General features: G+C 50.0%; 1 protein-coding gene across 1 annotated transcript in view; it reads right to left on the reverse strand.

Annotated features, from left to right (window-relative positions):
- The window catches only part of LOC123754465 (uncharacterized), a 142,797-nt gene extending 137,739 nt beyond the window's left edge, over positions 1-5,058 (reverse strand). The window contains exon 1 of the mRNA XM_069320243.1: positions 4,846-5,058. The gene's annotated coding sequence lies outside the window, so the exon portion shown is untranslated. The remainder of the gene's footprint in view (positions 1-4,845) is intronic.
- Positions 5,059-11,187: the final 6,129 nt, after the last annotated feature.

Consider the following 11,187-nt stretch of genomic DNA (forward strand, 5'->3'; position numbering starts at 1 on the left):
ATATATATAATATATATATAATATATATATATAATATAGAAGCATAGTATAGAAGCATAATATAGAATATATATATATATATATATATATATATATATATATATATATATATATATATATATATATATATATATATATATATATATATATATATATATATATATATATATATATATATATATATATATTATTAAATATGACCGAAAAAGTAAGATTAATAATTCTAACACGAATTTTCTCAATCTTTCGTACATTTCGTTTCACTGTTGGAGGTAAATCAAAAATCAATTCTCCAAAATTCATTTTTATTTCTAGTCTGACGCGACACGAGCGCGTTTCGTAAAACTTATTACATTTTCAAAGACTTTAGTTCACAAATACACAACTGAATGTAACTTACGCATCTCCGATTTTATATCTACATTTGAGTGAGGTGGAAGGGGTGATGTGGCATTAACACAAGACAGAACAAGATGTGGTATTAATAGGGTATTAATTTCATCAACACAAGACAGAACAAGAGTATTAATAGGGTATTAATTTCATCAACACAAGACAGAACACGAAACAATGGATATTGAATAGAAGTGTTTGTAGAAAGCCTATTGGTCCATATTTCTTGATGCTTCTATATTGGAGCGGAGTCTTGAGGTGGGTAGAATATAGTTGTGCAATAATTGGCTGTTGATTGCTGGTGTTGACTTCTTGATGTGTAGTGCCTCGCAAACATCAAGCCGCCTGCTATCGCTGTATCTATCGATGATTTCTGTGTTGTTTACTAGGATTTCTCTGGCGATGGTTTGGTTGTGGGAAGAGATTATATGTTCCTTAATGGAGCCCTGTTGCTTATACATCGTTAAACGCCTAGAAAGAGATGTTGTTGTCTTGCCTATATACTGGGTTTTTTGGAGCTTACAGTCCCCAAGAGGGCATTTGAAGGCATAGACGACGTTAGTCTCTTTTAAAGCGTTCTGTTTTGTGTCTGGAGAGTTTCTCATGAGTAGGCTGGCCGTTTTTCTGGTTTTATAGTAAATCGTCAGTTGTATCCTCTGATTTTTGTCTGTAGGGATAACGTTTCTATTAACAATATCTTTCAGGACCCTTTCCTCCGTTTTATGAGCTGTGGAAAAGAAGTTCCTGTAAAATAGTCTAATAGGGGGTATAGGTGTTGTGTTAGTTGTCTCTTCAGAGGTTGCATGACTTTTCACTTTCCTTCTTATGATGTCTTCGACGAAACCATTGGAGAAGCCGTTATTGACTAGGACCTGCCTTACCCTACAGAGTTCTTCGTCGACTTGCTTCCATTCTGAGCTGTGGCTGAGAGCACGGTCGACATATGCGTTAACAACACTCCTCTTGTACCTGTCTGGGCAGTCGCTGTTGGCATTTAGGCACATTCCTATGTTTGTTTCCTTAGTGTAGACTGCAGTGTGGAAACCTCCGCCCTTTTCCATGACTGTTACATCTAGAAAGGGCAGCTTCCCATCCTTTTCCATCTCGTAAGTGAAACGCAGCACGGAACTCTGCTCAAATGCCTCCTTCAGCTCCTGCAGATGTCTGACATCAGGTACCTGTGTAAAAATGTCGTCAACATACCTGCAGTATATGGCCGGTTTCAAGTTCATGTCGACTAAGACTTTTTGCTCGATGGTACCCATGTAGAAGTTTGCAAACAGGACACCTAGGGGAGAACCCATGGCGACCCCATCTACTTGCTTATACATGTGCCCATCCGGGCTCAAGAAGGGTGCCTCTTTAGTACAAGCTTGGAGTAGTTTCCTCAGAATATTTTCTGGTATGTCAAGAGGAGTACAGGCTGGATCACGATACACTCTGTCGGCTATCATTCCGATTGTCTCGTCCACAGGTACGTTGGTAAACAGCGATTCTACGTCCAACGAGGCTCTTATCCCTGTGGCCCGTGTGCCCCGCAGTAAGTCAACAAATTCCTTTGGAGACTTCAGGCTGAAGGCGCAAGGAACATAAGGAGTCAGCAGGCCGTTGAGTCGCTTCGCCAGTCTGTACGTGGGTGTGGGTATCTGGCTAATGATTGGCCGAAGTGGGTTTCCAGGCTTGTGCGTCATGACATTTCCATACGCATATCCAGGTTTATATTCCCCAATGATCTTTGGCAGGTGGAGTCCGGATTTCTTGGCGTTCACAGTTTCGATCAGTTTGTTGACCTTTGCTTTTAATTCGGCTGTAGTGTCCTTCGTTACCCTTTGGAACTTAGTTTGGTCAGTTAAACTTAGAACTTAGTTAAAAGCAAAGGTCAACAAACTGATCGAAACTGTGAACGCCAAGAAATCCGGACTCCACCTGCCAAAGATCATTGGGGAATATAAACCTGGATATGCGTATGGAAATGTCATGACGCACAAGCCTGGAAACCCACTTCGGCCAATCATTAGCCAGATACCCACACCCACGTACAGACTGGCGAAGCGACTCAACGGCCTGCTGACTCCTTATGTTCCTTGCGCCTTCAGCCTGAAGTCTCCAAAGGAATTTGTTGACTTACTGCGGGGCACACGGGCCACAGGGATAAGAGCCTCGTTGGACGTAGAATCGCTGTTTACCAACGTACCTGTGGACGAGACAATCGGAATGATAGCCGACAGAGTGTATCGTGATCCAGCCTGTACTCCTCTTGACATACCAGAAAATATTCTGAGGAAACTACTCCAAGCTTGTACTAAAGAGGCACCCTTCTTGAGCCCGGATGGGCACATGTATAAGCAAGTAGATGGGGTCGCCATGGGTTCTCCCCTAGGTGTCCTGTTTGCAAACTTCTACATGGGTACCATCGAGCAAAAAGTCTTAGTCGACATGAACTTGAAACCGGCCATATACTGCAGGTATGTTGACGACATTTTTACACAGGTACCTGATGTCAGACATCTGCAGGAGCTGAAGGAGGCATTTGAGCAGAGTTCCGTGCTGCGTTTCACTTACGAGATGGAAAAGAATGGGAAGCTGCCCTTTCTAGATGTAACAGTCATGGAAAAGGGCGGAGGTTTCCATACTGCAGTCTACACTAAGGAAACAAACATAGGAATGTGCCTAAATGCCAACAGCGACTGCCCAGACAGGTACAAGAGGAGTGTTGTTAACGCATATGTCGACCGTGCTCTCAGCCACAGCTCAGAATGGAAGCAAGTCGACGAAGAACTCTGTAGGGTAAGGCAGGTCCTAGTCAATAACGGCTTCTCCAATGGTTTCGTCGAAGACATCATAAGAAGGAAAGTGAAAAGTCATGCAACCTCTGAAGAGATAACTAACACAACACCTATACCCCCTATTAGACTATTTTACAGGAACTTCTTTTCCACAGCTCATAAAACGGAGGAAAGGGTCCTGAAAGATATTGTTAATAGAAACGTTATCCCTACAGACAAAAATCAGAGGATACAACTGACGATTTACTATAAAACCAGAAAAACGGCCAGCCTACTCATGAGAAACTCTCCAGACACAAAACAGAACGCTTTAAAAGAGACTAACGTCGTCTATGCCTTCAAATGCCCTCTTGGGGACTGTAAGCTCCAAAAAACCCAGTATATAGGCAAGACAACAACATCTCTTTCTAGGCGTTTAACGATGCATAAGCAACAGGGCTCCATTAAGGAACATATAATCTCTTCCCACAACCAAACCATCGCCAGAGAAATCCTAGTAAACAACACAGAAATCATCGATAGATACAGCGATAGCAGGCGGCTTGACGTTTGCGAGGCACTACACATCAAGAAGTCAACACCAGCAATCAACAGCCAATTATTGCACAACTATATTCTACCCACCTCAAGACTCCGCTCCAATATTGAAGCATCAAGAAATATGGACCAATAGGCTTTCTACAAACACTTCTATTCAATATCCATTGTTTCGTGTTCTGTCTTGTGTTGATGAAATTAATACCCTATTAATACTCTTGTTCTGTCTTGTGTTGATGAAATTAATACCCTATTAATACCACATCTTGTTCTGTCTTGTGTTAATGCCACATCACCCCTTCCACCTCACTCAAATGTAGATATAAAATCGGAGATGCGTAAGTTACATTCAGTTGTGTATTTGTGAACTAAAGTCTTTGAAAATGTAATAAGTTTTACGAAACGCGCTCGTGTCGCGTCAGACTAGAAATAAAAATGAATTTTGGAGAATTGATTTTTGATTTACCTCCAACAGTGAAACGAAATGTACGAAAGATTGAGAAAATTCGTGTTAGAATTATTAATCTTACTTTTTCGGTCATATTTAATAATATATGTCTACAGGAAAGACTGCTACCAAAATAAATAAATAAATAAATAAATAAATATATATATATATATATATATATATATATATATATATATATATATATATATATATATATATATGAATGAATGAGAACCTGGAAGATCCATAATCAAGTGTTCTTTTCAATCAAGATATTGCAAAAATAAACTGAACTCAACTCCCAGTACATTATATAAAAAATCCAATAAGATTAATTAATTTTCAGGGTTATATCAATTCTTATAAAAATAGGACAGATACAGTCTCAAACATGAACAAAACTGTCAATAATTCATTTTTTTTAAACTCCGGGTACTCGCCTATCTGTGCTTCCAAGGGTTGAGCTTCAGCTCTTAGGTAAGTAAGGAATATTATGTGTATGTGGAACAAACTGACTGTTGGCAGTTTGCTAGCTAACTTACACTCCTCTCAAGCTTGACAATGTTTCAGTGCTAAAAGGTTTCATTCATTTACTACATGTAATTTGTGAACAATTAAGTAAAGCCAACTTTTTTATTATTTCTATATTTCCCAAAATTACACACACAAAACACTACTAACCAAGAGATCTGACTGAGGAATTGACAGCAGCAGCTTAACCAAAGTGTGTAATGCAGACTCCAAGGCATCATCACCGTATAGGCGAAAGACTCCAAAGTTGACGTAGTTGCCACATAAAGCTGCCTTCATCATTGAGAAACAGATACTGATGCCTTTCAGTCTCATAGGGTATTTTTGATCCTTTGGAATGTTGCCTTCTTCGGACAAAATTCTTGAACCTGAAATGGAAAAACAAATATCTAATATTTTATCTTAACTTCAATTCTACACCATTCATACGCTAAAATTATGTTTCTTTAATATAAAAACTTAAAAAAAAAAAACCCAGCGTTGAATGTAATGAAACACCATTTTCTGGGTGAGTCCCGGAGGCTCCCCGGAGCTATCCAGGCTGAATGGATATGTATAACTTTCTGGCATCAGTCAAAGTGCAAGAAGTTCTTACCTACCGGGGACCACGAGTCAGAACCTGGCCCCCTCAGAGAGGCCCGAGGAGCAATGGCCTATAGAAACCCCTTGTGATTGGGAGCATTCTATGTCTGCCATCGACTGGGACAGGCACCAGAAAGGTAGGCGCCCCAAAACAAACCCCTATTCTGGTGAAATTATTGCTACCGAAAGCCAAACGAGTGGACAGAACTCCCCAAACAAAACTATCAAACTAGCATGACGTCATCACGTCGCCGCGCCACCGTCTGCGCAAACCCCCCCTCCCCGAGAGGGAGAAGGGGGAGCCCCAGACCCTCCATGCCGGCGATCCAACTGGCAGTTCTTAGGCTGGATGTCAAAAAGACACGAAAACGCCGATGACCGGAGGGAGGGAGGGATGCCGGGGAGCCTCCGGGACTCACCCAGAAAATGGCGTTTCATTATATTCAACGCTGGTTTTCTGGGGGGAGCCCCGTCGGCTCCCCGGAGCTACCTTACCAAAAGACAAGTAAAACAGGGAAGAAACCGGGAGGCGGATACCACACGTCCTAACTGAACAACCAAAACCAGAAACAAAAAGACCAAAACGAGAAGAAAAAGACCACCCAGGCCAACGACCAGGACGGCCCCAAAACTGAAGAGCAGGCCAGAGGGGAACAACGCCCAGGACAGCAAGTGGATTGGAGCAGAAGGAACCGCAACACTGAACGTAAGCAGGAGCGGCTCTGCCAGCACCACCCAACATGAGGTGACAGGACAATCTCAGACAACGGTCCCAGAACAACCCCGAAGGGAAGACAAACCAACCCTATCAAAGACCGAAGGACCCTTCGCAGCGATAGGAAAACCAAACACCGCCCCCTAGACAAAACATGCAGGTGGGAGACCAATAACGAACCCACCTGTGCCGACACAAACGACGAGAAACGAACACCACGATCGAAAGTGCAAAACGCGAATCTAAAAACAGCGACCCCGCAACCCAAAGGAGCAACAGAACCAGCTCCAGCAGGGAAGAATGATACACGCATCCCGAGGCATCCAAGAGGAGAACCACCGAGAAATGAGAACCGCAGGAAAACAAATACACCCCGGTCCGGAAAAGGAACAAGGAAAACCGACACCAGGACCGGAACCCAGCAAACCCGGTTCCAAGAAAAGGAACCAGGAAGGCAGGAGCGGCAGACCGAAAAGTCCACCCCCCCCCCCCACAGACAGTGCAACCCGAAGCCTGCAGAAAACCACACAGAAATCGCAGGAACTCGGTACCAAAAACGGAACACCGGAGAAGTCCAAAAGCAGGACGTGGAACATGGACAGAGGTCCACCGGAGCGCCAAACAGGATATCAAGAAGCACTGACTCAGATACACACAAAAACCAGCGTTGAATGTAATGAAACGCCATTTTCTGGGTGAGTCCCGGAGGCTCCCGGAGCTATCCCAGGCTGATATGCTAATGTCAGACTTTGGCATCAGTCATGTGTATGGAGTTCTTAGGCCTACCGGGGACCACGGCCAGAACCAGGCCCCCTCAGAGAGGCAAGGGGAGCAATGGCCTATAGAAGCCCCCGTGTAGTTGGAAGCATTCTATGTCTGCCATCGACCGGAACAGGCACCCAGAAAGGTAAGCGCCCCAAAACAAACCCCTATTCTGGTTAAAATTGCTACCTAAAACCGAACTAGTGGATAGAACTCCCCAACCGAAAACAAGCAAACTAGTGTGACGTCACACACTGCCGCGCCGCTGTCTGCGCAGCTCCCCCCTCCCCGGGAGGGGGAAGGGGGAGCCCCAGACCCCCCGTGCCGGCTACCCACACCTCAGTTCTTGAGGCTGGATGTCAAAAACGCGAAAAACCGCCGACCGGAGGGAGGGAGGGATGCCGGGGAGCCTCGGGACTCACCCAGAAAATGGCGTTTCATTACATTCAACGCTGGTTTTCTGGGGGGAGCCCCGTCGGCTCCCCGGAGCTAACTACCCACAGACAGAAAAAGAGGGACTTACCCGGGAGGCGGTCGTCGCTCACCCCTCAACTCGAAGCCGAGACAACTGGCTGCAACCGCCGACCCAAAGCAACACAGGCCCGACGAGGCCAGGGACATTCACAAGGTAACGAGCAGCCAGGACCCTGTTCGACCGCCAAAATCCCGCGCCCGAATATCAGACCAAGACATATTCCCAAAGACGGCAGCAAGAGCCGCGAACTTACGAACGTCATGGGCATGGGGATAGACCGCAGGCTGGCTGGACCTAATAACCCATGCGGACGACCTGAGAGACCCGAACCCGCGAACAGGGAAGAAGGGAAACGGATCAACCCACAGCGCGTCCCCGGACACAGAAGCTGTGGCGCGCAAATAACGGCGAAGCGCCGCAACCGGACACAAAACATGATGCACCCCCGGCCTGACCAACCAAGCATCAACCACCCATGGACCCCTCCGGAACGCAGCAGTCTCATTCTTCGCCAGAAAAGAGGAGACGGCTGCAAACGAACAAAACTATCACCACGACCAAAAGAGCAGAAACCCCTGCGCCGGAGGAGAGCATGAAGCTCCCCTACCCGACCCCCAGAGGGCCAAAGCCAACAAGAAAAGTGCCTTGGAAAAACAATCCTGGACCGAAGGGGCCACAACGAAACGAGGAGATGAAAGGAAAGCGAGCACTCTGTCCAAAGACCAGGACGGCTCAGGCGACGCATGAGCAGGCCGGAGGTGAAACAATGCACGAGACAGCTTGCGAAACGGCGCAGACGTAACATCGATACCGAAAGCAAGCTGAAGCGGCTCCGCCAGCGCCGCACGATATGAAGCGACAGTGTTAGGCATAAGATGACGGTCCTGAAACAACCACGAGAGGAAGGACAAGACCACCCGAACAGACAAGGAGCTAACACGACGAAGACGCAAAAAGAAACGGAAGGACCGCCAGGAAACTTCATACTGCCGCCGAGAAGAAGCCCTCAGGGTGGGACACCAACAAGGAGGCCACCTGATCACCATAGAGATGATGATAGACTCGAGTCAAAAAAACCATACCGCGAAGACTCGAGGAGAAGATCCGAACCAGCTACATGACGTACCGGCCCGATCTGCTGAAAGAGGCAGAGCCGCGGGAAAACCCTCGGGTTCGGACACCGAGCAACCAGCGCCTGAACCAAGGCTGGGCCGGCCACCAAGGGGCCAGAAGGACAACTCTCCCCGGTAAGTCTCTAAGCGAGTCAGGACCTGGAGCAACAGCCGAACCGGGGGAAAGAGGTACAGGAACCCCCACCTCGACCAGTCTAGCCGAAAGGCATCGACCCCGACGGCCTCGCAATCGGGGAAGGGCGCCGCATAAACGGGAAGACGCCGCGACCACGCCGACGCGAAGAGGTCCACTTCGGGGCGCCCGAACGTCTGGCAAAGCCAACGGAAGGACTCGTCGTCGACCGTCCACTCCGTGGAGAGGGGAACGAAGCGAGACAGGGCGTCGGCCAAGACGTTGGACACGCCCCGTACGTGAACCGCCAGGAGAGTCAAACCCCGAGAACTCAGCAAGACGAGTCACCCGAAGCGACCAACCCCAAAAGAGACAAGGACCGCATCGAACCCCTGCGGTTCAGGCAATGAACCACCGGAGAGCAGTCCGAATGGAGCCGAATCGTCGATCCGCAGGCCACCCGAATCCTCCCCAGAGCAAACCACACCGCCGCGAACTCCCGCATCGTACTGTGAGCTCGACGGAAGGACGGATCCCAACGCCCCTGGCCGGCCTGGTGAGCACTGGTCACAAAACCCCAGCCGAGAGACGACGCATCCGTGTACACATCGAGCGAGGGCTCGGGTAGGCGCCAAGGCACTGAACCCCGAAAAACCCGAAGAGGAAGCCGGTGACGCAGCAACCGACGCAAGTCCCCCGGGGGTCGAACTCTGCGATCGCGAGAGAGGCGGAAGGGGGAAACCCCGAAGGAACAGAACAGCCGTCGAAGCCAAACCCGACCCGGCGGGTAGACCACCATCGCGAAGTTCAGGCTCCCGCACAGCCCCTCGAGCAACCGCCGGGTGACCCGAGGGCCCTCCAGAAACAGACGAAGGCGGGACCGCAGCCGCAGGAGAGACTCCGGAGGGAGAGACAAGGAGGCGGTGCGAGAGTCCCAAACGAGACCCAGCCAAGTCCGAACCTGAGAGGGAACCAGATGGGACTTCCTCCAGTTCACCAAGAACCCGAACGCGGCGAGCTGGGAAAGAACCAAATCCCTGGCTAGCAAGCAAGCTGACTGGCTGGGAGCCCAAACCAGCCAGTCGTCGAGGTAGGCCAACACCCGAACACCTAGGAGACGCAAACGAGCCACCACAACCCGTGTAAGGCGTGTGAACACGCGAGGTGCCAGGTTCAACCCGAACGGGAGACAACGAAAGCGGTAACTCAGACGCCCCACTACAAAACCAAGCCAGTCCCTGAACCGCGGATGAATCGGGACATGCCAATAAGCGTCCCGGAGGTCCAGGGACACCATCCAAGCCCCGGCTCCAAGAGGAGCCGAACCTGAGACAGCGTAGTCATCCGAAAGGAGGGGCAATGAACCCAGGGGTTCAGACGGGACAAGTCCAGAATGAACCGCAGGTCCGCGCAGTCCCGTTTCGGAACCGGAAACAGACGGGAAACCCATCTGAGGGACAACGTCGTTTCGACGACGCCCAAGCGTACCCACTCCAAGACGACTCGACAGAGCGCAGGGGAAGAAGCCTGCCCTGCCAGCCCCGACCCCCCAAAGGGGGAGGGGCCACCCAACGCCACCGCAGGCCGCGAGACACGACCCGAAAGGCCCACGAATCGTGGGACCAGGCGCGGGCGAACAGCGCAAGCCGCCCCCCCCATCGCCCCGTCAAGGGGCAAACCGCGAAAGGGCCGGCGACCCTTACGAGACCCAGAACCCCGCACAGCGCGAACACCGCGCCGACCAGACGAGGGAGGGTCCGCAGGAGGAGCCAACCCCAAACCTGACACCAGAGGCCTACCACGACGAGAGGAACCCCGAGCCCTGGCACGACCTTTCCGGGAAGACCCACCCCGGGACCCCCGGAAAACCAACAAGTCCGACATCGGACGACAAGCCGCCGACGCAGCCTGAATAAACTGCGCCACGGCCGACTCCCCAAACAGGAGAGGACAAAAAGGTGAAGAACGCCTAAGAGCCAGAGCCCAAGCAGATTCCACGGAGGAACCCAGCACCGCCTGCCGACACGCGAGACGGGAAGCATAGAACAGGGAAACCGCATCCCGCAAAATCGGCGTGAACAGCTTCAACAAGGCAGCCGACGAACGCGCAGCCGAGGACAAGGTGCCGGACCCCGGGACGGACCCAAGCGTCCCCACATCCTCCACGAGCCAATCCGAAGACAGCTCCAGGAGGGAAAAGAACCGCAAGGCCGAACACAAAAGGCCCCGGCGCGCAAGTCCTCCGCCACGAGCGCCGCCGAAAGGGAGGGAACCTGCACATGGAGCTGAATAACGCCCACATCGCGGGGAAGGGCAGGGGCAAACAAGCACTCATTCAGGTACTCAAGTTCACCCCCCAGGAAAACCTGAAGCACCGTGGAAGCTTCCCGCCACTCCAGCGTGCGGGAACGACAGAAGGAATGCCAGGAATCCAGACCAAACAAGGGGCAGTCTGCTAGCCAGGACGACTCCGGAACCTCGTAACGGAGCCAGAAAGGGAACGAAGTCCCAAACCTGAACGTGGACGGATCCATTTCCGAGGCATAATCCGGGTCACGCAGGAGGTAAGCTGCAAAGGCCGCTCGCACCACACCAGGTTGGATGCGATAAGCCGAAAACCTCCGGAAGGACGGAACCGACGTACCCGGGGGAACACGGAACCGACCCGGGGAGGGGCCGACACCAAATCCAACTCGTCGCAGAGGGGGGATCC

The sequence above is a fragment of the Procambarus clarkii genome, unplaced genomic scaffold, assembly GCF_040958095.1.
Source record: "Procambarus clarkii isolate CNS0578487 unplaced genomic scaffold, FALCON_Pclarkii_2.0 HiC_scaffold_107, whole genome shotgun sequence".
In the NCBI taxonomy this organism is placed as follows: Eukaryota; Metazoa; Arthropoda; class Malacostraca; order Decapoda; family Cambaridae; genus Procambarus; species Procambarus clarkii.